This window comes from Pelobates fuscus, chromosome 5, assembly GCF_036172605.1.
Source record: "Pelobates fuscus isolate aPelFus1 chromosome 5, aPelFus1.pri, whole genome shotgun sequence".
In the NCBI taxonomy this organism is placed as follows: Eukaryota; Metazoa; Chordata; class Amphibia; order Anura; family Pelobatidae; genus Pelobates; species Pelobates fuscus.
Genome location: NC_086321.1, coordinates 194,734,275 through 194,757,299, shown reverse-complemented (window position 1 = coordinate 194,757,299; position 23,025 = coordinate 194,734,275). Strand labels below are relative to the sequence as shown.

At 45.9% G+C, this 23,025-nt stretch overlaps 1 protein-coding gene and 1 long non-coding RNA gene across 2 annotated transcripts in view; one reads left to right on the top strand and one right to left on the bottom strand.

Moving 5' to 3' along the window:
* The window catches only part of LOC134611259 (uncharacterized), a 1,028,750-nt gene that overhangs the window by 545,680 nt on the left and 460,045 nt on the right, over positions 1-23,025 (top strand). The gene's annotated exons all lie outside the window — the stretch shown is intronic.
* CDC42SE2 (CDC42 small effector 2) overlaps positions 20,831-23,025 on the bottom strand; it is a 98,022-nt gene continuing 95,827 nt past the window's right edge. The window contains exon 5 of the mRNA XM_063454930.1: positions 20,831-22,864. The gene's annotated coding sequence lies outside the window, so the exon portion shown is untranslated. The remainder of the gene's footprint in view (positions 22,865-23,025) is intronic.

Here is a 23,025-nt window from a genome sequence, read left to right as displayed (position 1 = left end):
GCAAAGAAATCAAGTACGCAGCTGAAATCCTACAACTATTGGAAGCAGTGTGGGAGCCGAAAGAAGTCGGTATCATACATTGTCGAGCGCATCTGAGAGGAGATGGTGATGTAACCAAGGGAAATCGGATGGCAGATAGTGCAGCTAAGCGTGCTGCTGAATCAGGAAGACAGGAGTATGTGGGGCATATAGCTGCTCTTATACCAACTCCACTGTCCCAATGGACTCCAGTTTATACAGCTCAAGAAGAGGAGTGGTTAAAGACTGAACCGGGAAAGTATTTGGAGAACAAGTGGTATCAGCTAGAAGATGGAAGAATAGTCATACCAGCATCACTAGCGGTAGAAATTGTCCAAAATTATCACAACGGGACACATTCTGGGAGAGACAGTACTGAAGAATCTCTCAGGAAACATTTCTACATACCAAGATTGTCCAACTTGACTCAGGCCATTGTACGCAGATGTGTAACGTGTGCTAAGAATAATGCAAGACAAGGACCAGTAAAGCCACCAGGAGTCCAGTTTATGGGGGGACTCCCCATGTCCGATCTACAAATAGACTTTACAGTAATGCCTAAATCGGGTGGACATCGTTACCTGTTGGTAATTGTGTGCACCTATTCAGGCTGGGTAGAAGCATGTCCTACTCGTACAGAGAAAGCAGGAGAAGTTGTAAGATTCCTGCTACGAGAAATAATACCCCGATATGGACTACCCTGTTCTATAGGATCGGACAATGGTCCAGCTTTTGTTCATCAGTGCCTACAACAACTGACTCATATGCTTGGTATAAAGTGGAGGCTTCATACTGCATATAGACCCCAGAGTTCTGGTAAGGTAGAGAGAATGAATAGAACTATAAAGAACCAGTTGGCTAAAATGTGTCAGGAAACCCAACTTAAGTGGAACGTTCTCTTACCCATAGCTTTATTGCGAATCCGCAGTACCCCTACCAGAAGGATGGGCCTCTCTCCTTTTGAAATCATGTATGGGCGACCACCTCCCGTACTTGGTAACTTAAGGGGGGACTTGAGTCAGTTGGGAGAAGGAATTACCCGGCAGCAGGTTGTAGAGTTGGGTAAGACTATGGAGGAGGTACAGAAATGGGTACAAGATAGATTACCTGTGAATATTTATCCCCCTGTTCATAGTTATCATCCAGGAGATCAAGTGTGGATTAAAGAGTGGAATAATGTACCGTTAGGGCCCAAGTGGAGAGGTCCTTATGTTGTTCTTTTGTCTACCCCTACAGCGATAAAAGTAGCCGAAGTAACTCCGTGGATACATCACTCCAGGGTTAAACCAGCAGCAGTCGATTCTTGGCAAATTACAGCAGATCCAGAGAATCCCTGCAAGATCCGGTTGAAACGCACTACTCAGTCGGAGTAACGAGGAATTATTGTGGATTACAAATTTTATTGTTACAGGTGTGAGTGAGAAGGCCATAATAAAGCCTGTCCGCTTACCAACACATAGTGTATAAGCCAGGAAAGTCTCGAAGGGACACCTGTGAAGACGAGCAGAACTCCATTCCCTGCAGCCCTCACATCCTGGAAGCTGAGGTTCCATCGCACGGACGAAGACTGAGGATGACGGCGAAAGATGTGCTTTTGATTGTGTTTATTTATATGTGTTTTTATATTCAGGAAGGTAGAGGTACCGACACTCCTAGCTGTGAGGTATGCATTAAGACTACGAGAACAGGTAACCATATTTCCCAAACCCTAATTTGGCATTCACAATACGAATGTAAAGGAGAGGTATCAAGATGTAGATACCTAAATATAGACTATAGTGTGTGCCATTTAGGAGTAGGAGAACCTAAGTGCTTCAGTCCAGAGTATCAACCTCGTACAATTTGGTTGACTCTCAGGAATGGAGATCCTCAGGGGACCCTAATTAATAAGACGGTGTTAGAATCCGTACATTCTTCGGGTGTTCTGCTATTTGATGCATGTAAGGCGATATCAAGTGGTAGAAAACCGTGGAATGTATGTGGGGATCTTAGATGGGAGAGGACGTATGGGTCTAATGATAAATATATTTGTCCCAGTAGTAAAAATAAATATGTGAGTCCTAGATGCCCAAATAAAGACTATAACTTTTGTCCATATTGGTCTTGTGTGGGGTGGGCGACTTGGGGACAGACAGTAGATAAAGACATGATAGTGACTAAGTTGCCGACTAGCCCTTATTGTAAGTCTATGGAATGCAACCCAGTCCATATACTTATTAATAACCCCGACAAGTTCCTAGATAAGTATGGAAATTTATTTGGGTTTCAGATATACGGGACGGGTTTAGATCCTGGGACATTATTGTTTATAGGAATAGAGACTGATACGGTATCCTCCCAGACTCATCAAGTATACCATTCCTTTTATGAAGAGATGAGTATAGATAATAAGATCCCCCATAACGCTAAAAACCTGTTCATTGACCTAGCTGAAAGTATTGCCGGTAGTCTTAATGTTACCAACTGCTATGTGTGTGGAGGTACTAACATGGGAGACCAATGGCCTTGGGAAGCAAAGGAGGTAATGTCCGGTTCTGAGGCAGTTGACCAACTAATATCTACACAAGCCGATTATCATTTGAGTGTTAGAGGTAAATCTGAGTGGAGATTAAAGACCTCCATCATAGGTTATGTTTGCATAGCAAGGAAAGGAATAATGTATAATACTTCTGTAGGAGAATTAACTTGTCTAGGGCAAAAAGCTTATGATGATGATACTAAAAATACAACTTGGTGGTCGGCTTCAAATGTCTCAGAACCATCTAACCCGTTTGCTAGATATGCCAGTTTAAAGGATGTGTGGTTTGATTTATCCATCACATCTACCTGGAGAGCCCCAGCAAATTTGTACTGGATCTGTGGTAAGAAAGCCTATTCGGAGTTGCCACAGGACTGGGAAGGGGCATGTGTGTTGGGTATGCTCAAACCATCCTTCTTCTTGTTACCGATTGAAACAGGTGAGACTTTAGGTGTTAAAGTGTATGATGTGAATCATAGGAAGAAAAGGGGACCCTTAGAGATAGGCACCTGGGAAGATAATGAATGGCCTCCCCAGCGTATCATAGATTATTATGGGCCAGCCACGTGGGCAGAAGATGGTACCTTTGGTTATAGAACCCCAATTTATATGCTCAACCGTATTATAAGATTACAGGCGGTGGTTGAGATTATTACTAATGAGACCTCACAAGCACTCAATCTTCTAGCGAAGCATAATACCAGGATGAGGACAGCAGTGTACCAAAATAGATTAGCCTTGGATTACCTTTTGGCAGTAGAGGGAGGTGTATGTGGGAAGTTTAACCTGAGCAATTGCTGTCTTCAAATAGATGACGAAGGGCAAGCAATAGCTGAGCTTACTAGCCATATGGTTAAACTAGTGCATGTGCCTACTCAGGTATGGAAAGGGTACAATCCAAGTAGTTGGTTTGGTAGCTGGTATGAGTGGTTTGGAGGGCTTAAGGCAGTGGTAGGTGGAGTCCTACTGATTTTACTGTTGTGTCTACTCCTACCGTGTCTTATACCCTTAGTAGTTAGGTCTGTGCAAAGCCTGATAGGAAGTATAGCAGAGAGGAAGGCTGCTGCACAGATAATGGCGATATATAAGTATAAGGCTCTAGATCAAGGAGAACCAATGCAGGAAGATGAGTGTTAAAAGATTCACATCATAAGATAAGTCTGGTCTGGTTCATGGTAACCTGAGGTATATGCAAACCAAGGTTAAGTGATGCCTCAAGTAATTGTGAAATATCAGAGGCATCAAAGGGGGGAATGTGATGTAATTCCAGTAAAATACAAGTTTAGCAGGCTAAGATTGCCACAAGGCATATGTATGTATATGTGTTTGTAGTATCAGTTAGATAATTACACGTAGCTAAGATACTGTTATCACTGTACTGACCAGGTGCAGGAATGTAAGAACTGGAATTACGCGTCCCTCTCCTTTGTATCAGATGAGCCACGTGGTTAGACCGGATGGATGAGTTTAGACTCTATTTATTAAATAGGTTAAGGGTATGTGTGGGTGTAGTTAATTGTGGGAGGAGCTACAGTGCTATATAAGGAATGTACTCTATGTATTCAGTACTCAGACTTTGCTGTATTTTGGTGACGCTAGTCCCTCTGAGTCCCGATCGGTGATCCAATAAAGAATCTCTTCCTTCCTGAAGAAACCTGTGTCCATCTCTCTGTGCTTGGCTTCCGTCAGTTTCTCCGGTATCACAACCTTTCAGTCAAACTACCTTGACATATTAAGAAATGTTTGGTACTGGTTCTGAAATGGTGAATGTATGCTGTAAAAAACAAATGATGTTATCTTGTTGATTTTGAAGTCCTATGAGTGTGTTCTTCACTTTTTTTTTTTTCTTTTTTTTTTTAAATTCTTTATTTTTGGTGCAGTTTCAGCGAGTACATAGAAAAATAGTCATGCCACAACATTAGATGCACAATAAAACATTCACAATACAGTCGACTTATGTGTTGGGCCGAGTCGAGTTATGCACATTTTGTGTTGGTGTGGGCTATGTGTTTGTAGCGAGGATCCGGACATGCCAGTGGTGTGTGTTTCTATGTGGCTGTTGTCATCCCGAGGGGACTATACGACTATGTTAGAACACTGGCACAGGTTATGGCCTTGGTAATCATTTAGTTCCTTGTGTGGTTTGACGTGTGTCCTGGTGGGTAACAGGTAGGATCTAAGCCTTTATGTCTCGTCTAAGTGTGAGTGCGGGATGAGATGGAGTTCAGTTTATGTGATGTACTGTGGGGGCTCCTTAGAGGGCTGTGCCCTGTAACCCTGGGCATTCAGGGGGGGGAGGATGAAGCACACTAGTTGAACCTAGGCCGTCGTTTCATCGTCACGGGGCCGTATGGTCGGTGTCACCCAGTGAGGGTGGGTCAGCGGACCAGGTTATGTGTGGTTTAGGTCGTCTTCAAAAGAGATATCAAAACAGGGTGCGATATACATTGAATATAGATAGCATAAAAACATAATAACAGTAAATGAAAATAAGAGTAATAGTCTGGTGTGACCAATGCAGGTTTCAGGTTGCCGGTCCCGGCAGAGTTGTGGCTGGTGCCCTGGTGTTAGTGGACAGTCCCAGAGTAGTCAATAGAGCCGGTCCTTCTCCTACATTGGAGATCTTGTAATGTAGGTCATCTTTAGTCACCCATAGTGTCCTGGGAGTAGCCCATTTGTACTTGAGGCCCGCTGCTTGCAGGGTGGTCGTGATGGGTTGCATGCTTTTGCGCCAAAGGAGAGTGTCTCTACTCAAGTCCTGAAAGAAGGTAATTCTGTGTGTTTCAAAGTCTTTCATTGTTTTCTCTTTGATGGCCATCATCAGGGCTATCTTGTCTGTCAGGGATTGACATCGTAGGATGATGTCGCGCGGGGCTGCTTTCGGTGCCTGCTGCGGTTTTGCAATGCGATATACTCCGTCAAACATGAAGTGTTTCGCTTGTCTGTTGGGGAGGAGTGCAGCTACCAGGCGTCTGATAAAGTGGGGCAGTTCGTCCAGTAATACCACCTCTGATACCCCCCCCTGATTTTAATGTTCTTTCTCCTGCCCCTATCATCCAGTATAGCCAATTGCTTGATGGTCTTTGCTTGTGTGGATTGTATTTGGGAGACTGTGTCTTTAAGGGTAATGATGTCTTGGCGTATTTCTCTCACCTCTTGTTCTGCGGCCTGGGTTCTTGCCGTTACTGCCTGTACCTCTGCCGCCAGCCCTTTTAAGTCAGCTTGCCACATGTGCTGAAGGTTCTTTTGGAGACCGGCCAGCATGTCCTGGATGTCTTGTTTCGATGCCGGTGCCGTGTCATCCTGGGTGTGCATACTTGCGCTTCCCACGCCTGCCTTAATCACACTGTGAGTGGAGTCTTCGTCCTCTGACCCCTCGGGCGATGTCGCCTCCATGTCTTGGGTCCGTGCAGGCGGAGGGGATCGCAGCATGCTGCATATGTCCCTTTGTGGCTTGGGGGTGCTCGGGATCGCTTTGTGGGTTTTCTGCCCCATTTCTTCCGTGGTGTGGAAGTCGGCGTCGTAGAGTAGTGAGTTCCCGCCGAGCCACGAAGTCAGCTCCCTGGTTAGGTGGCGTTCACTCGTGCGGTAGGCCCCGGATCCCTTGGTTCGGCGTTTGGTGCCCGATTTTTGAAAAAAAAGGCATCTGCGAGATCCACCGGGAGTCCTGAGAGTGACCCTGCGGTTCTTTTCAGTCGATGGGCTGTTGGTGCTGTGTTTGGGCCGGTTTTGCACGCTGGCTTGTCGGAGCTGTGGTAAATGGCGACCGCTGCAGTGTGCCGCTCGTGTTCTTCACTTTAAATGTATAGAATAATAGTGAGCACTGGGTATCCTTAATAAAATTAAGTTAAATTTCTTGATGTTACCACTTGTAGAATCCCAGTAATCTACACCCTCCCAAAGATACTAAAAACCCACCTGGATGCTAAAAACCCACCTGGTAGACCAATAGTATCAGGGGTTGGCTCACTTCTAAGCAATGTGTCCAAATATATTGATAAACAACTACAGCCTCTTCTCAACCATCATACTTGAGAGATTCCACTGCATTACTGGAACTTTTAACTGATATTCAATGGGATATTAACCTTTTGTTTGTTACTTGTGATGTTACAAGCCTATAAACAAGTATATCCCATGACTCAGGATGTAATGCAGTGGAATATTTTTTTAAACATCAGAGTAAAATCAAAGAGGAACAGACAACGTTTATTTTAGATAGTATCAAACTCATTCTGTCCAACAACTTTTTTTGGTTTGACGTTAAGTTCTTTTTGCAACTCATGGGAATTGCGATGGGAACCAGATTCACGCCCAGCTATGCCAATTTGTTCATGGCACGTTGGGAGAACCAGTTCTTAGCAGAGGAGAATGGCTGGGTGCAGAGTCTGGTTCTCTATTGCAGATTCATTGATGATATTTTCTTTTTTTGGTGAGGGAATGAGGAATTACTAAAACTTTTTTTGGAATTCCTTAATTATAACCATCCTGATGTTAAGCTAACCAGTTAATATAGCCAGACGGACATCAACTTTCTTGACCTACCAATATATATTGAGAACCAGGTCATTAAAACTAAAACCTTCTTTAAGAAAGTTGATGTCAATGGCTATATTGATACATCTAGCTGCCAGTACAATCCGTGGCTACGAAACATCCCTAAGGGACAGTTTCTACTTCTCTATAGAAATTGTAATGACACGGCAATGTTTGATAAACTGGCAGCTTTTCAGAAAAAATAGGCTAGTGGAAAAAAGTATGATCCACAATAATTGGATGAATGTATAAAGACTATTAAACACATGGATCAAAATCAATTTTAAATAAAAATAATTCAATAAATCATACTGAGAATAAGGGAGATCATCAAATAGTTCCTGTTATTTTAAATTATAGTGAGAATGCAAAACAGGTTAAACATATTATATATAATAGAGCCGACATGATCTGGATTTTGTCTTGAATGGTAAAACATTTGAGGATTACATTGCGAGCCAGTGTGGGTTTGAGCGGTGTAGTACTGGTGAGACGGTAGACTCCGTCGATGGTGATTTTTGTTTTCGCCACTATGTGAGACAGGATTGTGGCTAGAAGTCGGCGGGTATAATGTAGCAGTTCCTCCACCGTGTTTGTGGCTGGGATACCCCGTATCTTGATTTGGGTACGTTGTTAGCAGTCTTCCACCAGTTTTCTTCCTGCCAGTTTGTGTGTGAAGGTTTGCTGAGTAGTGTGGATCTGTAGCATTGATTCATCCAGTTTAGACAGGTGGGTCTGCACTTCCACCATTTCATCCTCTGTGGCTCTCACCTGTTCTGTGACCGCTTGCACTTCAGTTTTTATAAGGGCAGAATCGGTGGCCAGCAGTTTATGTTTATGTGCCAGCAGGATTTTCAGGCCCATTTGGTAGTCAGGGCCAAGTGATCTGAGGAGTCCTGCAAAAGAGGCTGTGGAATCTCCTCTCCCTGTTGTTCCTAGATCGGGTTAGGGTCAGGTGCCTCCACTTGCAGTACTTCCGCGGGCGGGGGTTTGTGTGGAATAGGCCTCTGGACTATCTCTCCGATATCTCTGTTCTCCGTTGCGGCGTGGGTTTTTTTGTGAGCGTCGGCCCATTGTTGGTTTGCGAACTGTCGGAGGAGCTGGTGTTGAGGCGAATGCAGGCTCAACCCCTCTTGCGGCAATACCTTCTAGGTCTGAGATCGGCGGCGTGCAGTAGGCAGGTTTGCTAGCAGGCTACGCCTCCGAGTGGAAGAATTTTTCCAAATAAACTATTCTGACCTAGGTTTTGCAGTTTGGTTTCAATTCATTATATGTTGGTGTTAGTGAATAAAGCCCTTAGTGCTTTCATGGAACATGTGTTCCTTCACACAGCTATTGCAGTGCCGACTAAATGTTTAAAAATAAACTTACTTATCTCTGCTAATAGTAAGCAGAATGTCGTTTAAAAGGTGTAATACAAAAAAAAAAAAAACACATTGAATTCCCCATCTGTTAAATGTACTTTATACACTTTAAACATAGTAATCTTATGTATAGCACACACATACACACTCAGAGTATATATTTGTTTGTAAAGATAGAAAGATATGTAGCAGCGCTTAACTAAAATACATTTATCATACTCTTTTGATATATAATCCTATTGTGGCGTGTAATATCGATTTAGGGTGATGATGGGCAGTGCTAATTCCTCCCACGTGTCTTGTATCTGGTGGAGGAATACCTAGGTTAAAAGACCACTCCTCACCACAAAAGCACTTCAGCTTGCTGAAGTGCTTTATGGGTGAGGAGTACTCTAGTTAAACCCCAGTTTATAGAAGTGCTGATTTCTGTGAGAAATCAGCACTTTTAAAAATGAACTAGGGAACACCCCTCTGGCTGTCAATCAAACAACCAGGTAGGTTAACAGAAGTGAACAACATTGATTATATCGCTACAAAGGCACCTGTCAAGGGCTGACAGAACAGTCAGTTCTTTAATTTCATGTGTTGGAAGCAGGAAAAATGAGCAAGTGAAAGTTCTGAGTGACTTTGACCAAGGCCAAATAGTGATGGCTAGACAAATGAGTCAGAATATCTCCAAAAGGACAAAGTCTTGTGGAGTATTCTCGGTATGCACGGATTAGTACCTACCAAAAGTAGTGCAAGTAAGGACAACCAGTGAACCGGCAGCAGGGTCTGATGAATCACGTTTTATTTTAGATTAGGTGGATGGCTGGGTGCGTGTGTGTTGTTTACCTAGGGAAGAGATGGCAGCAAGATACAGTAGGGGAAGAATGCAGGCCAGCGAAGGCAATGTTATGTGCTGGGTAATGTTATGCTGTGAAACCTAGGTAGCGGTTACTTTGACTTGTAACATCTACCTAAAGCTCTCATCTCCTTTTTCACTAATCGTAAACTCTAAAAACCCTCTCTTCTCAGCAGTCATTTGTCCTTTCCTCTTTTTTACTTCTTACTTACTAGCAGGCAGAAGTTGTCTCATTGTATGCAGCCAGGGAAAGGAAAAAGGTGGATGTAGTGAGTTTAGGAGAAACGATGATATGTCAATGACAAGATGTTGGGCTGTTGGAGAGATAGAAACAGCAAAGCATTTGCACAGTAAGCGTTAATTATTTTATAGCAAGCCACCATAAAAGCCACCTAATCCCTCCAAATTTCCCATTACTGAGTCCTTCTGAAGAACATTTTAGAGGAAGGGCTTTTGCATAGTGTGGGGAATATATATATATATATATATATATTTGGGAGTCTAGCCAACTCCTTGGTTTTGCACCCCTTCCTGTCACAGGTGCCTCATCCCAGGGCTCTATTTAGCCTTGTACTGCAGAGAGCCCCAGATGGAATTTTTTCCCCAAGTAAGTGGGTTAATCATACAAGAGCAGACATTAGATTGTTAGAGTAGGACCTGCCAAAGATGGGGTACATTGATGTTGTGGCAGGCTTATGCAATGTATGATCATATAATGTAACTAAATCCCCATTATTTTTGCCTAGATTAGGTGTTTTTAAAAAAAACTAATAAAATCTGTCAACATTGAAGTTGCTGTTTAGTGGATAGGTGAGTGCACTGGATCTTGTGTGTTATATATATTTATTTAGGAACCGTGAGTTTATTCCATGGATATAAGGAAGTAGGAAAAGGTGACACAGAAATAATATATATAATTAAATATAAGCAAGTAGTAATATAGAAATAAACAATGATATATAATACAGAGAGAACAATAAAAAAATAATGATGGGGTGTAAGTGGTATAATCCCCACCAAGGATGCTTTGGAGTAGTATCTCTTTGGAACAAGTAAAACTCACATGCCAGGTAGTAAAATAATAAAAATGGTAAAAAAAAAAAAAAAAGATAAAATGGCTAACTCACAACAAAGAAAGTGGCCAAAATATCTTTATTAAAATTTTTTGTTAAAATTTCCACAACACGTTTCTCCCCTTAGGGCTTTCTCAAGAGGATAAAACATGTTTAAAGCATCCTTGGTGGGGATTTTACCACTTATGCCCTATCATTGAGCAGTGCGTCTGCCCAATTAAATGTGAGTAACTATTTGGTATTTGTATACAGGGGCGGACTGAGAACCCTCAAGGCCCCCGGGCAAAATAAATCAAGGGCCCCTTACAGGCCCCACCCATACTCCGCAGCAAGCGCCACCCATGTCCCGCCTCCATGCACCGCCTCCAGCCACACCCTACACAATCTTTAGACACAAGGAACAAAAGTGCAATAATCCCTTCAAGGCCCCAGTAGAGACTACAATGGGCCATGGAAGGGGGTCTTTCTAACAGAGGCCATCTCAGTGTCCCTGCTGGAAACAGTCGCCTCCAGGCCCCAGTAGAGACTACAATTGAGGGCTAATGGGCCATGGAGGGGGGGAGCATTCTAGCAGAGGCTATCTCAGTGTCCTTTAGAGAGTGTGTTAGAAAGAATTTCCTCCAGGTCCCATTAGAGACTACAATGGAGTCTAATGGGGCCTGGAGGGGGGTCTCTCCAACACTCTGGTTCCTATTCACAATATAGCAACACAACATAGCTGATACCGAGGCCAAGTTGGCTCCTCTTACCTTAATTACTGTTGCTGGCTGGCAGTCTGTGGGCTTGCTGGAAGGCTGTGGGCTTACTGGCTGCGGCTGGCAGGCTGTGGGCTTGCTGGCAGGCTGTGGGCTTGCTGGCTACTGCCGGCAGGCTGTGGGCTTGCTGGCTGCGGCTGGCAGGCTGTGGGCTTGCTGGAAGGCTGTGGGCTTACTGGCTGCGGCTGGCAGGCTTTGGGCTTGCTGGCAGGCTGTGGGCTTGCTGGCTACTGCCGGCAGGCTGTGGGCTTGCTGGCTGCGGCTGGCAGGCTGTGGGCTTGCTGGCTGCGGCTGGCAGGCTGTGGGCTTGCTGGCTGCGGCTGGCAGGCTGTGGCTTGCTGGCTGTGGCTTGCTGGCTGGCAGGCTGTGGCTTGCTGGCTGCGGTTGGCAGGCTGTGGGTTTGCTGGCTTTAAGCCTAACTGGTGGCCTGTAGGCTGGCTGGCTGTCTACTGGCCAGCCTGTGGGCTGGCTGGCCTGTGGGTTGGCTGGCTTGCTGGCTACTGGGGCACTCGTAGATTATTTAAAGAAATAATCCATGCACAATAACCACTACTACTCTGTGTAGTCGTTATGGTGCCAGGAGGGCCGGGCCCCCCTCCCAGAGTAAGTAGTCAAACCGTTTAAGAACAGTTTGACAACTTACCTGGGGTCTGCTGGGATATGAGGCTGTAGTAGGGTATAGGAGCAGTGGTGCAATGTGTAAGGGGTGCAGTGTGTGTGAAAGGTTCAGTGTGTGTGAGGGGGTGTAGTGTGTGAATGTGTAGGGTGTGTGGGGCAATGTGTGTACGAGGGGGCTGTGTATGTGTGTGGCAATTTAAGTATGGGGGGCTGTGTGTGTATGGGTGGGCAGTGTATGTGTGTGTGTGTGTGAGGCAATGTGTGTAAATGTGTATGTGTGTGTGGGGGCAGTGTGTGTGTATGGGGGCAGTGTGTGAATGTGTATGGTGTGTGGGGGCAGTGTGTTTATGGGGCTAAAGTTCACTCTCACCACTGCGACCACCAGGAATACCTGGTGGTCACAGTGTTGAGAGTGAACTCTAGCCCGTAGCTCCAGGGCTAGAGTTTACTCTCGCAAGAGCCGTAACGTTGCCGTGGTAACCGCGGCAACGATCTGTGCTCGCGCAAGAAGGACCCAGAGGAGCTGCAGGCTGAGCTCCCGGGTCCTCTCTTCCTCCCTCCCCTGCCGGCTGCCCGCACGGTGCCTGCGGACAGGGGAGGGGGCAATTGCCCTCCTCTTACTCCCCCTCCCCCTCTTCTTACCCCCCCTCCCCCTCTTCTTACCCCCTTCTTACTCCCACTCTCTTCTTACCCCCTTCTTACTCTCCCCCTCTTCTTACTCCCCCCTCCCCCTCTCCTTACTCCCCCCTCCCCCTCTTCTTACTCCCACCTCTTCTTACTCCTCCCTCTTCTTACTCCCCCCTCTTCTTACCCCCTCCCCGCTCTTCTTACCCCCCTCCCCCCTCTTCTTACTCCCCTCTTCTTACCCCCTTTACTCCACCCTCTCTTCTTACTCTCCCCTCCCCCTCTTCTTACTCCCCCCTTCCTCTTTTACTCCCACCTCCCCCTCTTCTTATCCCCTTTTTACTCCCCCCTCCCTTCTTACCCCCTCTCTGTTCTTACCCCCCTCCCTTCTTACCCCCCTCCCTCTCTCTTCTAACCCCCTCTCTTCTTACCCCCCTCCCTCTCTCTTTTTACCCCCCCTACTCACCTCTCTTTTTACCCCCTCTCTCTTTTAACCTCCCCTCTCTCTTTTAACCCCCCTCCCTCTTTTAAACCCCCCTCCCTCTCTCTTTTAACCCATCTCTTTTAACAACCCCCCATCTCTCTTTTAACCCCCCCTCCCTCTCTCTTTTAACCCCCCTCCCTCTCTCTTTTAAACCCCCCCCTCTCTTTTAACACCCCCCTCTCTCTTTTAACTCCCCCCCCCCCCCCTCCCTCTCTCTTTTTACCCCCTCCCCGTAGCGTGGCCGAGCTGCTCTGCGTCCGCGGTGCCGGCCGGATTGATAGGAAGGTGCATACACACTGAGTGTGCACCTTCCTGTCAGTCCGGCCGGGTACAGGAAACAGAAACTCCTGTTCCGCGCGTTTATACTAGTTCGTTTTTAGCTCTCAAAAACGTGAGTAGGACCATATAGACCTTTTTTTTTTTTTATTCTTTATTTTGTCGTGACACAACGAATTGCATACACAGTTTGGTACCATATGACATTGGTTTACATAATTCGACAAGGTATAACATGGTTCAGAATAATCGTTCACCTGTCATGCAGTAGGGTTACTACAATATCATTGTACCCTCATTCACTTAAGCGTACTATGCGGCTGTTATAGAGTGGCCTACAGCGCTTGATGCCTGATCCTAGCAACCCTTTTGTTGTCCTGTTGATGGAGTGTAACGTGCTTGTCCTGTCCCCTGTGTTGCGAGAGACTGTGTGGCTTTTACTTTTTCCATGTTTTGAATGTTTGCGTGCCTCATATCTCTGCTCCCTTGGATGTGTTACGTTGGTCAGCTATTTTGTTATGTCCAAATAGAGTCAAAGAAAAGAAGAAAGTTAGAGCATAGGTTGGAAGATGGGAGTGGGAGGGGGGAGTGGGAGTGGGAGTGGGGGTTCCGCTACTGGAATCGATGGGTTACCATCAGGGCCTGGTTATACATCAGTTTCCTAGGTTAGAGTTTCCCCTGGGTTCCCAGATCATATAGACCTTTTTTATTGGCTGCTACCTATTTGGGTTTTATTGCACTATTAGATTTTCTTTTCTCTTTCATTCGGATCCCACTACTCCATAGACGTCTCTACCTCAGATAGAACTGCGATTGTTTTCTCATCCGAAGGTTTTACTAGCCTCTTTTTGGACTGTTCTATAATTTTTTTTATTGTTCTCTCTCTGTTTTATATATCATTATTTATATATTACTAATTGCTTATATTTAATTGTTCATATTATCTCTGTGGTGCCACTTTTTTTCTACTTCCATATACCTATAGGGCCTGTGAGGGAGCCCTATCCTTTAGGTGTGCTGCCTTTATTTAAGTTTTTAAGCGCTGATCCTTCTGTACACTTTTCACTTAATTATTATTCCATGTATATGGTTCTGGAGCTGCAGCTCCATTAGCTCCTTTGTTAATGCAGCACTGATGATGGGCCACCACTTTTCACAACCACATTAACATTCCATTAAAGGGACACTAAAGGCACCTAGAACGTACTTGCCTTCTTTCAGCCTTATATCAGGAGGGATGTCTCCAAACAATGTATTTAGTCAGATGTTTACACATTTTCTTATCTTATTGCTATATTCCATATAGCTTCATATCAATAGACCAGGCTATGGATATAACGCTATACGGTAACCAGGATAAAGAATACAACAATAAGATAATAACATTTGTATACGTCTGACTGAATACACTGTTTGGAGACATATATCCATCCTGATATAAGGCTGTGGGAACAATCCTTTTCAAATGGAGCATTTCAAACCCAGAGCCAGGAGTGACAGGGCTCTGGTACATGTGAGTTCTTTCCCAGATACCCTTTTGTGTTTTATGTTGTTTTTGCAGATATTCTGCACTTTCTATATTTATGTTAATTTCAGAATATAATCTATAGATATCACATTCACTGCAGTTTAAAAAGCGCTACGTTATTTGGTATTTTTTGCTTAAAAGTCAGTTTGTCCATGATAAAGTTCTCCTCGATTTTAGAAAGGCTGTTTGCAATGAAGGCACTTCCCTTTTCAGCCTACCCTTCTAGCAGTTTTTATGTATGTTTGGGTATCCCACCTATTAGATGAGAGAGCATTAACAGCCAGGGGGAGAAATCAACTCTGAGGGACCTTCACCACAAGATCCATTGGGGCAGTCTCACATGGAGATATATAACTCTGTAAAGATGCAAACAGATCAGTTGAGTTCCTTCCTATTCTATGAAATAAAACTGGGGTTACATGCAAGCAAAACAGAATTTTAAACATTTGTTCTTGAGATAGGACAACAAACATACCTTAGAAACTGCTTCGTAAATTTCCTCCCCACTCACACCCAGATACACGTCCTAATGACCTACTTATCTCAGTGGTCCCCACACCAAAGGTTCAGCACATAAGTGTGTATATACGTGTGTATATAAAAGGGATAGAAGGCATATTTTTTATATTCTCCTACAGTACATAAATTGTCAAAAGACGTAAGGGAGAACATTGCGGCCTCCTTGACACCTGGTAAAGAATAGCAAAGAACTGGTAAATTCCATATCTGTTGGTAATGGAAAATTATCTGAACCCTAAAAAAAGCCTGCCTCAATATCCACCCATCTCCGATACCTTGGAGGAGCATACCATATTATTATTTGGGACTGCTGAGCTGCACCCACTCACACTTTTAGTCTATTTAACAGATTTTTGGCAAGTCTGATTTTTTTTTTTAATGCCGAATGAACATGTCGATTGCTCTCTGCAAGCCAGCCAGGTCACCTCTCGTAACATAAATAGGCAGAGCCTAAATAAATAAAATTAAAAGCAAGGGCCCTCTATAACTCCCTCTTCAGAGTCTCAATCAGGGGTACATAATTATCTGAATATAGTGAGAGGAACCAATCCTAATGCCTATGTAATAGAAAGAGGAGCCAAAGCATAGGCCAAATGTGACACGTGAAAGGACACAGCACTCGAATTGGAGTCGTTAATTTTGTAACCAGATAGTTCACTTGTGGGTCTTTTAATTCACTCCCTGAGCACACCTTACTTCTTGGTCAGTGGTGTGGGGGCTACAGCAGTAACTGCAAGCAGGCGGAGGTTTGAAAGGTTGTGCAGGGTTATAACACCTAAGTAATCCCTCCTCCCTCTCCTGCAGTTCCTTTGCCTGCCGAGGGAGAGAGGGAACCTGTTTCCTTGGGTGCCAGACGAGAAGGGGAAATTGCTATTCTCCTTTACTCCCAAGCACTCCTGCTGGTACCTCCAACAATAAAGGGTTTCAGCATTGTCGCCACGAGGCCGTGGAGAAATCCATCCATGCCTGCCCCAATCCCTGGTATGAATTGGAATTGCGCTAGGCAGAAACATAGCTCTGCCATGTTATAGCCATTAGTTTTCAGAAGCAGAAACTTCCATTAGCTCTGTTGAGTTAAGCAACCATTTAAAAAAAGTTTGGCTAATTACAATGGGAATTACAGGGCACTCCTTGCACCATAACCACTACAGTAATTGTTATTGTGTTTGAAATGTTTTCCAGTTCATATGTTTTAATCTTACATTCACAATTCATGACTTCATGAATAACCCTGAAAAGATTTAATGTGCAACATTTATTAAAAAGAATATTCGGAATTCACTAATATCTAGATAATCAAGATACAGGCATGGGAAGCAACTATTACCCATTCATTAAGAAAACAAAATTTGCAGGCATAATTTTGCTTGCTATTAAACTTTTTTATTTACATGTAGGAACAATTAAATGCATGTGCCGTTACTCATTACAGTCAGGCAGTTAACGCAGGGGCTGTGTAAATATCTGGCACTTGCGATCTTTCTCAGATCTATGAAGTCAGGGACACTATTTGGAACAGGAGATGCAGCTTTCCCCTGGCTGAATCCTTTCTGTGCTTCTTAAATGCAACTCTGTTTGTAGTATAGTTTAGAAGTGCAAAGTATAGTTTTGTGACATTCTATTTAAAATTTTTTAAATATATATTTAATATCCTGGAAGAAGGAGGGAGAGGAAGGGGCGTTATGTATATATTTACATAAAAACATTAAAAAATAAAAAAAATCAGTGTATTACCCCCATCTTTCTGGTTACGTAAGGCCCATGGAGGGCATCATTCAAATGCCTGGTAGACCTCTGTGGAGATAGTATGATCTCTCGCTCTGGTTGCAGCCCTTGTATAATGGCTGTCATGAGCTCTGGACTTCTCATCAAAGCAACTGTCTGGAACTCAAGGAATCCATTATATGAGGCCTGCAACTAGACGATGAGAGCTAGCCCCCAGCCAGAACCAGCACTTGGGATGCAGGGCAAATCATTACATATGTTACTTTGGAGACAAGGGGCTCACATACCGCTACCCTGACTGAACACACACACACACTACTCCCCACAATGTTACACACTCTGCTACTCCCGTTGCTGCCCACACAGAAAGCCATATACACAAGAAATTTACTCACACTGCTACACACTCACTGTGTATGTCAGTGCTTTAGAAATAATATAATTAACAATAAAATATATTTAAACAGTGAAGGTCAGAGGCGGCTCTCTAATTAGGCGGTTTAGGCGGCCGCCTAAGGCCTCGCGCTGGCTGGGGCCTCGCGGCCGCCTAAACCGCCTGTTGGCAGAGTGTGTCAGGTCCTCGGTCAGTGACCGAGGACCTGACACCAGGAGGGGGCCCGGCGGCTTGCCCGGTATGCCGCCGGGTGTGAGAGCTGCAGACCATGTGACTCGCGAGAATTGGCCAATCAGAGCGTTGCCGCGGGTTACCACGGCAACGCTCTGAATCTCGCGAGATTACACGGTCTGCAGCTCTGTGGAGCTGCAGACCGGGAGCAGGGGCCACCGGACCACCAGGGAGTCCACTGGACCACCAGGGAAAGGTAGGCTCTCCCTCCCCATCACCCCCCACCAAACTCAGGCTCACCCCCGACCACCATCACCACCCCCCACCACCCTCAGCCTCACCCCCACCACCCTCAGCGTCACACCCCACCACCCTCAGCCTCACCCCCCACCCTCACCATCACCCCCCACCACCCTCAGCCTCACCCCCACCACCATCACCCCCACCACCCTCAGCTTCACCCCCCACCACCCACAGCGTCACCCCCACCACCATCAACCCCACCACCCTCAGCCTCACCCCCCACCCTCACCATCACCCCCCACCACCCTCACCATCACCCCCCACCACCCTCACCATCACCCCCCACCACCCTCAGCCTCACCCCCCACCACCCTCAGCCTCACCCCCCACCACCCTCAGCCTCACCCCCCACCACCATCACCCCCCACCACCCTCAGTTTCACCACCCACCACCATCACCCCCCACCACCCTCAGCCTCACCCCCACCACCCTCAGCCTCACCCCCCACCACCCTCAGCCTCACCCCCCACCACCATCACCCCCCACCACCCTCCGCTTCACCCCCCACCACCATCACCCCCACCACCCTCAGCCTCACCCCACCACCATCACCCCACCCTCAGCCTCACCCCACCACCATCTCCCCACCCTCGGCCTCACCCCCCACCACCCTCAGCCTCACCCCCACCACCCTCAGCTTCACCCCCCCACCACCGTCACCATCACCCCCCACCACCCTCAGCCTCATTCCCCACCACCATCACCACCCTCAGCCTCACCCCCCCACCACCCTCAGCTTAACCCTCAGCTTAACCCCCCACCACCATCACCCCCACCAGCCTCACCCCACCACCATCACCCCACCCTCAGCCTCACCCCCACCACCATCTCCCCACCCTCAGCCTCACCCCCCCACCACCCTCAGCCTCACCACCCACCACCATCACCCCCACCACCCTCACCATCACCCCACCACCCTCAGCTACACCCACCACCACCATCAGCTTCACCCCCCCACCACCGTCACCATCACCCCCCACCAACCTCAGCCTCATTCCCCACCACCATCACCCACCATCACCACCCTCAGCCTCACCCCCCACCACCCTCAGCTTAACCCCCACCACCATCACCCCCCACCACCATCACCCCCACCACCCTCAGCCTCACCCCACCACCATCTCCCCACCCTCAGCCTCACCCCCCACCACCCTCAGCCTCACCACCCACCACCATCACCCCCACCACCCTCACCATCACCCCTCCCCACCATCACCCCCACCACCCTCAGCCTCACCCCCACCACCCTCACCCCCCCACCACCGTCACCATCACCCCCCACCAACCTCAGCCTCATTCCCCACCACCATCACCCACCATCACCCCCACCACCATCACCCCCACCACCCTCAGCCTCACCCCCACCACCCTCAGCTACACCCACCATCACCATCACCCCCCACCACCATCACCCCTGCCCACCCTCAGCTTCACCCCTGCCCACCCTCAGCTTCACCCCTGCCCACCCTCAGCTTCACCCCTGCCCACCCTCAGCTTCACCCCTGCCCAACCTCAGCCTCACCCCCCACCACCCTCAGCCTCACCCCCCATCACCCTCAGCCTCACCATCCCCCATCACCCTCAGCCTCACCATCCCCCATAACCCTCAGCCTCACCATCCCCCATAACCCCCACCACCCTCAGCCTCACCCCACCCTCAGCTTCACCACCCCTCAGCATCACCCCCGTCACCCCCCTCAGCATCACCCCCCACCACCCTCAGCATCACCACCCTCAGCATAACCCTCCGTCACCACCCTCAGCTTCCCCCCACTCACCATCACCCCCTCCTTCTCACATCACCCCCTTCTCACTCTCACATTACCCCCTCTCACTCTCACATTAGCCCCCCCACTCTCACATTACCCCCCCACTCTCACATTACCCGCCCCACTCTCACATTACCCCCCACTCTCTCATTACCCCCTCTCACATTACCCCCTCTCACTCTCACATTACCCCCTCTCACTCTCACATTACCCCCCTCTCACTCTCACATTACCCCCCTCTCACTCTCACATTACCCCCCTCTCACTCTCACATTACCCCCCTCTCACTCTCACATTACCCCCCTCTCACTCTCACATTACCCCCCTCTCACTCTCACATTACCCCCCTCTCACTCTCACATTACCCCCCTCTCACTCTCACATTACCCCCCTCTCACTCTCACATTACCCCCCTCTCACTCTCACATTACCCCCCTCTCACTCTCACATTACCTCACTCTCACATTACCCCCCTCTCACTCTCACATTACCTCACTCTCACATTACCCCCCTCTCACTCTCACATTACCCCCCTCTCACTCTCACATTACCCCCCTCTCACTCTCACATTACCTCACTCTCACATTACCCCCCTCTCACTCTCCCATTACCCCCCTCTCACTCTCACATTACCCCCCTCTCACTCTCACATTACCCCCTCTCACTCTCACATTACCCCCTCTCACTCTCACATTACCCCCTCTCACTCTCACATTACCCCCTCTCACTCTCACATTACCCCCTCTCACTCTCACATTACCCCCTCTCACTCTCACATTACTATCACCCCCTGCTCCCTCTCACATTACCATCAACCCCCCGCTCCCTTTCACCATCACCGTCAACTCCCTCTCACCATCACACCCCCCGCTCCCTCTCACCATCACACCCCCCGCTCCCTCTCACCATCAGCTACCCCATACACATAGGGTCTCAGACAAAAACACAAACATGCTCACAGAGACATACATTCGCACACACAAGGATACTCTCTGTCAGACACACTCTCAGGCACATACACAGGTAGACAGTGCGTCAATGTGTATATGTGACACTTTTTTGTTAGTGGGGCCTCATGTTTGCGTTTCGCCTAAGGCCTCATAAAGTCTAGAGCCGCCTCTGGTGAAGGTTTTTTGTTTTTAATTCGTTTTGAAAGGTGGAATTAGGGGATGCTTGAGAATTCTGTGATGTAAATCTGGCCCTGCCTTTACAATGCTGTATTGAAACCAAGTCACATACATAATATCTACCGCAACCAATATATTTTTCAAGAGGCTACTAATGTAAAAAACACAAAATAAACGCACACGGAAGTGAAAGAAAACATTTATTGAATTAATGTCAATACTTCTCTGTAATATCTATAAGCCAACACTGAACTGACTTTATTCAAGAATGAACACAATGTACAAAAAGTATGCTTTGTTATAAAAATATGTAAATTATTTATTTTTTCCCTCTTGATCAAAGAATCGGAAAATATTTTGATAAACTTGCTTTCCAGACAGATTGGTACTAGGATGATAAAAGCATTGAAAATAATCCCGGCACGCTTTGATAATTTTTTTTATACATACAACAGTGTATTATGTCATCATACAATATTTGATAACTGTTGGGCTGCTGTAAAGATCAGGTATTGGTTAACCATTTTACTGCTAGACTGCAGAACCCGTAATGCTGTAGGCCTTTTAGCTGTTGAAAGCCAAGAGAGGAGGAATTTGGGGTTTTATTCACACAACAGAACAGTGAGTTAACAACTAACCTCCAAAAGAATGGAACTTTGGGAAAGGGGAGATTCCTGAAAACAGCCGTTCAGTGAATAAAGCCCTTAGCGCGTTACAATGAATTTTATAACCTCTATAGAAATTTAAAGGGTTCAAGCAAAATAATTTTTCAACCAAATAGATAATGCAGGTCAATAGAGAACTTTAATTTCCTATTTGTTTAAAAACAAAATCCAGAGACGGCACATTTTGTTTTTCCGACCTAGCCATCAGATGATCTTATGGACAGGGTTGTTGTTGTTATAAATGAGTCTGTTAACTATTACACAGTACATTTGACTTCATTGTCCTAGACAGGCATTCATTCAGACTTAAAACTATATCCTATGTATTCCACACTGTCTTGAAAATAGAATAGAAGGCATTCTGAGTAAATCAGACGTCTTTGTCCGTGTTCGTAGCATGTTATGAAAACAGTATCAATAATATATACACCTGAAGGACAGTGCAATATTAAAATAACAAGTTTCACAAAATGTGAAATACATGCTTTGGAACCTGAGCAAAAAGACTTTTTATAACCTTTATAAAATAATTAAAAAGAAAAAGAAAAAAGTCACCCTGTATATTTAGCCAGTTTGTAGATTTTGTCTCTTCCTGGCACTTTTCAGACCCCAGAGAGTAGTATTCCACAATCAAATGGCCCACAATAATAGGACAGAACTCAGACTACTAATGTGTAGAGAACATTGCAGGCAGTTTGACATGCTTATAGACAGCTAAAAATCAAGGGAAATTAATAGATCATAAGAGCAGCCATGATGGTTCTATTTTTGTTAGACAAAAGCACCGACACAACACTAAAGGTTACTACACTGGTTTACAATCTCGAGGTCAGATCTTTCAAATAAATATATTGAACATTTACAACAGAATTCCTTATGAATGGAAGATGTCATTATTATCTTTTATTATTATCATCAAGACCAGTTTTGGGTAGAACTAAATTATCATAACTCTAAAATAGCTATGCTAACAGTCTTTTCCCTGCTATTCCTATTGAAAGACTGTTGCATCCTGATGTCACAGGAGAATGTTTTGGCAGATGCAGCAACATCAGTCTTCTTCAGCAACAAACAGGTTTGAGATTCCTGACCCAGTTTGGCCGCTGTACAAAGCAACAATACATAGCATGCAAGTCATCTACTTCACTGACAGTCCAAATTTAAATTAGCATTGTGCTTGCAGGTCCCAGACCTAACCAAAAACATATGAGCAATGACTTGAGCATTAATTAGGAAATAAAAAAAAAAAGCTAAATAAAACACTTGAAGCACAGATAAATGGGTAGGCCTTAAGATCATTCCAATAACTAATTAGTTCGAGGGGGGTGATAAAGGATTTGGCATGGACCAATGCCATGGGTTGAAGCCAAAAGGCATGGTACTGCCTTGTCGTATCCTCAGAACAGGCCCAGATAATTTTCCAGCTTTCTTCACATGGGGTAAACAATGGACCATCTTGAACATGATGGATAACACAGAAAGCAGTCACCAACGCAAAAATGAGGACGTGAAGGACAAGGGAAAGGCAAAAGTACAAACCATCCAGTAGACCCTAGGAGAAGACAAAAAGGAAAGGACACTGTAAGAAACATGAATATACCAGTGTGTTGTGTTCTGAATCAAACAAACAATTCCACATCAGATATGGGCATATATTTCTGAGCAAGTTTCTGGGGATTGGCTTTGACCAAACAATTATGAGTGGGCTACAGA